Source organism: Myotis brandtii, unplaced genomic scaffold, assembly GCF_000412655.1.
Source record: "Myotis brandtii unplaced genomic scaffold, ASM41265v1 scaffold230, whole genome shotgun sequence".
NCBI lineage: Eukaryota > Metazoa > Chordata > Mammalia > Chiroptera > Vespertilionidae > Myotis > Myotis brandtii.
Genome location: NW_005358650.1, coordinates 8,621,951 through 8,629,704, shown reverse-complemented (window position 1 = coordinate 8,629,704; position 7,754 = coordinate 8,621,951).

The window sequence follows — 7,754 nt, the reverse complement described above, 5'->3', positions numbered from 1 at the left end:
CGCCGCCCCGCCCCCCGGCCGCCGCACCTCACTCACTCAAACGCCCCGAGCTGGTCTCCTGTCTCCATCCACCCCTCGAACCAAGGCGCTGTTACCCAGACCTTTATTCAGCCACTCGTTACTGTGTTGGATCCTTCCTTCCTTCATTTCAATAAGCACGGGTAGGCTCCTACTATGTGCCCTGCGAGCACTATGCTACGTCCTACACCGGGGAACCAAACACACACGTTTCCTGCCATCTGGGAGTTTACATTCTAGTGGGGGTGGAGTTGCCAGATGTAGCAAATAAAAATACAGGGTGCCCAGTTGTTGTTTTATTTCAGAAGCCGAATAATTTTTTAGCATATGTACGTCCCGTGCAATATTTGGGAACACATTTGGTTAAAAAAATATATATTCATTACGTGGAATACAAATTTAACAGCGTCTGTATTTTATCTGCCAATCCTAAATGGGACTGACAGACAATAAACAAGTAAATGACTGAATGATAGTTTGTGCCATATGAGATGATGGAATAGGAAGGTGAAACCCTTCAATTTAGGAGTTCAGGGAAGATGATGAGAATTCCCACTTGCTAGTATACAATTCCACTAACATAAACCTAATCCCAGCTACCTTAACTGCTTCCATTCTGGCACAACAAAGGCTCCCCCGTTGCAACTAATTTCTTTCTGTACCTTGATGTTTAACAAGCTCATTATGGTCAGAGGAACTTTCCAATTGCATAGTTTCCTCCTGCACAAGGCAGTTCACACACACACACACACACACACACACCCCGCCCCCAATACTTCATATGGATGCCTCTTTCTTGTCATTTAAAGTGAGATTCTATCTCTTACCTGGACAAGCTCTTCAATCTGTAATTTACCACTGTTTGAAGTTATTTTGTTTAGATATTATTTGCTTTTCCCACTAGAATATAAGAGCCTTTGGATCAGGAAACTTATTTATCTTGTTGGTCACTATTTCATCAGCAGCTAGCACTGCATAGATGCATAATGAATATTCATTGTTTGGCCATATTTTAGAATCTAAAATTAGGTTTGATTGTCTCTACCCTCCAAAATCTCTTTGGCTGGCTACTAAAAAGAGTTCTGCATAAGCAGAAATAAGTCCTACATTCTGGTCCTCTCAGGGTTATCAATGAATTGTGTAAACATTTACTACTACCTTGATCTCTGTGTATCTTAATTTCCTTAGGTGTGCAATAATAATGTCTGCCATATATTAAATGCCCAGAGGCACTATTTTTCCAATCCTCACAAAACTATATGAAGTAGTTATATTAACTCATGATACAAATGAGGAAACAGGCTGGATGAAATTAAAACTGGCCGAAGGCCATGCAATTTATTGGTAATTAATGAGTTATGGATGAAAACCAGGCCCAGCCTAGCTTCATACCAGGACAACGTAGATAGTAGATAATAGCCGGATGCACTAAATATATTGTGATAAGACTGAAAACATTATACATGGGGTCAGCCACATACTGCTTTCAATCTCACTTCACAACTTCTTAGTTTCATTTTTTATTGATTTCACTACTTATTAGCTTTGTGGCTTGACTACTTATTTGACTGCTAAGCTTCAGGTTTCCTATCTGTAAATGAGTATATTTAATATTCATTTTACAGAATTGTAAATGTGACATAATATGCAAGTATCAAGCATTGATTTAATGTTCTGCTTCTCCTTTTTCTTTCCTTTCTTTTTAGATAAATGCTCTAAATATTTGTATTCCTAGTGCCCAGTAAGGATATGGAACATGTTTGTTGAAATAAGAGAGAAGACCTGCCTAAAGTTACATAGAAGTAAGTAATAAGATTAATCAGCTTATACATTATCTAATACTTTTGCATATGCCTGGAAATATCTGGGTCCTTAGGATGAAACACTGCAATTCTACTTTTTACAAGTGCTTCAGAGAAAAATTAAAATAGGAAAGATATGGAATATTTTTAAATGACTTCAAGTTATCTTTAGTGTCAGATAGACCTAAAGTTTTAATCTTTACTTTTACCACTTTATAGTTCTGTGACCTTGTGCAAGAATTTAGCCTCCCTATGCTTTAACTTCTGCATCTATAAAATGTAGATGATAAAACACCTATATCAAAGCTTTATTTTGGGGATTAAATTAGATTATATTACCCTTATGCAGATGAAGCACTTAGCATTCCCTACTAATTAGATGCTTTTACTGTCTCATCCTTAGCATTCAGTGCTAATTAGATGTTTTTATTATCTCTCATCCTTAGCACTCAGTACTAATTAGATGCTTTTGACGTCAAATGACAGAAAACCAAGCAAAAAATGCCCCAAATAAGGCCATTTATCATCTTATGTAGCAAGAAGTCTAGAAGTAGGGTGGTTCCAGAGTTTATTATTTCAACATTGTACACCAATACCCTCAATCACTCCGAATCTCTCCAGCTTACCACTTTGCCATTTTTTGAGTGTTTGCTACTCCTCTTGGTTGCAGCTCCATGTAAGCACATCATCACACAGCACCAGATAAAAGCAAGAAAGATAAGTGTCCTGTCTAATGTCCCTATTTAAAAGGGAGAAAAACTTTCCCAGAAATCTCAAAAATAGATATCCTTATATATCCTAACCAGAACATGGCTAACCCAATAACCAGCAAAGGGGAATGGAATTATCAAGAAAGGTCTGCTCTTTCCTAAAGTAGATCATCACCTAGAAAAGAGTGGACAAAATTGGTGTTCTCTTAGCAAGTAATAAGGGGTGCTGAATGCTGTTGGGTAGGAAACCAAGAATATTATGTCAGTCAACAATCCTGTTCACTAAATATTTCTGGTTTTCTTTCTTTCCAGGTATGTAACAGAATTGTCCTTCCTGGCCCCCTTACAGTTGGGTGGGAACATATATTTACTTCTGGCTAATGAGTAATGAGCTAAACTGATATGTCACCTTTATGTTTGCCTCACTTTTCACTGTAATTAGCTACAAATAATTAGAAAAACATATATAAGAGAGAAAGTGAATTATCTTATTACAATTGGTTTTTAAAGCCAAAAACTACAACTTTGATGAGAAAAATGAAAGACTTAAATAAATGAAAGGATATGCTGTGTTCAGTGATCAAAAGACTGAAAAGAGTTAAGATATCAATTCTCCTCATACTGGTCTATAAATTCAACACAATCCAAATTAAAAAATATCCCAGTACAATTTTTTCTTAAAAACAAACAAGATGATGCTTCATATGGAAATGCACTAGAATAGCCAAAACAACTTTGAAATAGAAAAAAAAAGGTTGAGGACTACACTACTGGTCTTAAAAACTTATTATAATGCTATTTTCAATAACACAGTATGGCATTCACATAAAGATAGACAATAGATCATTAGTACAGTATAAATACCACATTAATAGACACATATATTTGTCTCTTTAATTTACTTGGGTGACATTGGTTAATAAAATTACATAGGTTTCAGGCATACAATTCTATAATACATCATCTGTATATTGTACCTGTGTTCATCATCCAACGTCAAGTCTCTTTCCATCATCATTTATCCCCATTTACCTTTTTCCACTTCCCCCACGCCCCTTTCCCTCTTGTAATCACCATACTGTTTTCTGTATCTATGAGATTTAATTTTTATTTTTTGCTTAATCCCTTCACCTTTTTCACTCAGCCCCCCAAATCCCCTGCCATCTGACAACTGTCAGTATGTTTTCTATATCTATAACTCTGTTTCTATTTTGTTTGTTTTTTGTTCACTAGAGTTCACATATAAGTGAAATCATATGATATTTGTCTTTATCTGACTGGCATATTTCACTTAGCATAACACTCTCCAGATCCACCCATGCTGTCACAAAAGGTAAGATTTCCTTTCTTTGTATAAGTATTCCATTGTGTATGTACCACAGCTTTTTTAGCCACTCATTTTCTGATGGGCACTTGGGCTGCTTCCAAATCTTGGCTATTATAAATACTAATGCCGCAATGAACACAGGGGTGCATATATTCTTTTGAATTTGTGTTTCTGGTTTCTTCAGATATATTCCTAGAAGTGGAGTACCTAGGTCATAATACAGTTCCATTTTTAATTTTTTTGAGGAAACTCTATACTGTTTTCCACAGTGGCTGCATCAACCTGCATTTCCACCAATAGTGCATGAAGGTTTTCTCCACATCCTCAACAACGGTTTGTTGTTTATTGATTTATTGATGATAGCCTTTCTGACAGGAATAAGGTGATATCTCATTGTGGTTTTTAATTTGCATTTTTCTGATGATTAGTGATGTTAATCATCTTTTCATATGTCTCTTGACCTTGTGTATATCCTTTTTGGAGAAGTGTCTATTCAGAGCCTTTGCCCATATTTTTATTGGATTGTTTGTTTTTTTCTGATGTTTAATTGTCTAAGTTCTTTTTTTATTATTATTAAACTTTTTTTATTGATTTCAGAGAGGAAGGGAGAGGGAGAGAGAGATAGAAACATCAATGATGAGAGAGAATCACTGATTGGCTACCCCCTACATGCCCCCTACTGGGGATCGAGCCCGCAACCCGGGCATGTGCCCTTGAGCAGATTTGAACCTAGGACTCTTCAGTCCGCAGGCTGACGCTCTATCCACTGAGCCAAACCGGCCAGGGCTGTCTAAGTTCTTTATAAATCTTGGATATTAAGCCCTTATCAGATGTATCATTGACGAATATGTTCTTTCATTCAGTAAGTTGTCTTTTCATTTTGTTGATTGTTTTCTTTGCTGCACAAAATTTATTCTTGTGTATAGTGTAAGAAGGTAGTCTAGTTTCACTCTTTTGCACATATCTGTCTAATTTTTCCAACATTATTTGTTGAATAGACTATCTTTACCTATTGTATGTTTTTGCCTCCTTTATTAAATATTATTTGACCATATAGGTGTGTGTTTATTCATGGGCTGTCTATTCTGCTCCATTGATCTATATGCCATACCATGCTGTTTTGATTACTATGGTCTTATAGTATAGTTTGATATCAGGTAGTATGAACTTTGTTCTTCTTTCTCAAGATTGCTGTGGCTATTTGGAGTCTTTTTGGTTCCATTTAAATTTTTGGAATATTTGTTCTAGTTGTGTGAAAGACAGCATTGATACCTTGATAGGAATTGCACTGAATCTATAGATTGCTTTGGGTGGTATGGACTTTTTAATAATGCTAATTCTGTCTATCCATGAACATGGTGTATGCTTCCACTTATTTTTATCTTCTTCAATTTCTTTCTTCAGTAGGTACACATATATTTGGAAAACTGACTTTCAACAAAGGTAAAAAGAAAATTCAGCTGAGAAAGGATAGCCTTTCCAACAAATAATGCTTGAATAATTGAATGGCCAAATGGAAATAAAAATTTTAAAATAACCCCAAACATTACTTCACTCCATATACAAATATTACCTCAAAATGAAGTATAGGGTTTATAAGAGCTAAAACTATAAAATTCTAGAAGAAAACATAAGAGAAAAGCTTTGTGACCTTGAGTTAGATAAAGACTGTTTAGATATAACACAAAAAGCAAAAACATAAAAAAGAATAGATAAATTGGAATTTATCAGAGTTAAAAACTTTTCTTTTTTGAAAGACTTTAAAAGAATGAAAAGATAAAGCACAGACTGGATGAATATATTTGCAAATCATATATCTGATAAAACACATGTCAAAATATAGAAATAATTCTCAAAACCACCCTAATAAGAAAACAACCCAATTTTTAAAATTGGCCAAAGTTTGAAGAGACACTTTTTCAAAGAAGATGTACAAATGGCAAATAAGCACATTAAAAGATGCTAGTAGCTATCATTAATCAGTAGAAAATTCAAATTAAATACACATACTTATTAGAATGTCTAAGATTAACTGATTTTTACCAAGTATTGGAGAGGAAGTAGAGGAACTGAAATTTTCATACACGATTGAAGGAAAGAAAGCACTTTGGAAAACAATTTGGCAGTTTCCTTAAAAAGTTAAAACACAGTTTTGTAAAATCTAGCCATTCTATCCCTAGGTATTTATCCAAGAAAAATGGAAGCATGTGTCCATAAAAAGACTAGAACATAAATGTTCATAACAGCCAAATACTAGAAAGAATTCAAATGTCCATCAGCAGGTGAATGGATAAACAAATGGTGATCCGTGCGCACAATGGAATACTACTCAAATATAAAAAGAACGAACTGTTGTTACAAACAGCAACATGGATGAAACTCAAGATAATTGTGCTGAATAAAAGACATCAGAGAAAGAGAGCATATACCAAATAATTCCATGTATGTAAAACTCTAGAAAGTGCAAACTTAGCTGTAGTGACAGAAATCAAATCAGTAGTTATCTGGGAATAGACTGGAGAGAAATGGATTTCAAAGGGGCATGAGGAAAGTTTTTTGGGGGTGGCGGGGTGATGGATATGTTCATTACCTTATTTTGGTGATGGTTTCAGAGATGTGTACAAAATAAAAACTTTTCAAATTGTACAGTATGTGCTATTGTATGTCGAGTATACCTTAATACATTTGTTTTTAAATTAATCTATAAGACTTTGAGTCTAAAGTATGTTTTCTACATAATAAAATAAGGCACAGATACCCTTTTCCCCCATTTATAATATTTATTCTGGGACCTCTGGATAGACAGAGACACACAGTGATCTTTGATGTTTTAAATTGAAAGGTAATTCCAGCACAGTTTGCATGATCAAATATTCTGTATTAATTAAATGTTGTGTTATACAGGTACTAATTCTCAAGTTTGTTTAGCTCAGATAATTAATTTATCTAAAGTAAATATGTTTAATTTTTCACAAGAAAACATCAGTGATAGTTATGCTGAAAGGGGAAGAATATTCATCTTTGAGAATAAACTATCCTAATTCCTAGAAGATGCATTACAAACTTCATAAGGTTTCAGAAAGTAAGCTCCAGAGAACAATTGTCTTCTTCACTGAAGCTGAAAAGAACATACAACCCCATCCATATAGACTTTGAATTGACAAGTTAATATCTGTTAGAGTAACTGTCACCCCCACCATGTTAGTCACTTTCTTACAGTGCTGAAAAGAATATCATAGAGTTATAAATAATGATCATTTGGAAACCAAAAACCCAACCCAACAAACAGGCATAAATACATAAATACTCAGATAGTTATTTGTCGTAGAGATTGAAGTGAAAAAAATGTGTTCTGAATTAAAAACTTAAACCTAAATCTACTTATTACATTTAAATTTTGGTGTTTTCCCATTATCTTAATTATTTACATATGAAAATATTTCCTAATAATAATTGTGAAATTGTGTTTAGCTCTAATTAGATAGATACTATGCTTTAATTGAAACAAATCTAACTGCCCCTTAATTTTTACAAGTCATTTAGTATCTCTAGATCAGTACTTCCCAAATTTTTTCACCTCATGGCACACTAAAAAAATTATAATATTTGCATGGCACCCTGGGTATGGCAAAGAATGTGAGTGCTCATCAATGTTCATGTTTCTCTTCTTCTTTCTGAGTATAACACTCATACTCCCCCACATTTCTGCCCTTATTTTTGCATTGAAATTGTGAAGCCATATGGCTAAGTCTGACATGTGAATAGTAGTGATTTACACTACCCTCCTGTGATTCTTTGTCTTCTCTGGTCTTCAGCCATATGTTGGGGGAAGGAATTACAAATAAGGAAAGAGGAAAATCGAGAGTGAGCTCTGTGGTGTTGGATTGGAATTAGCAG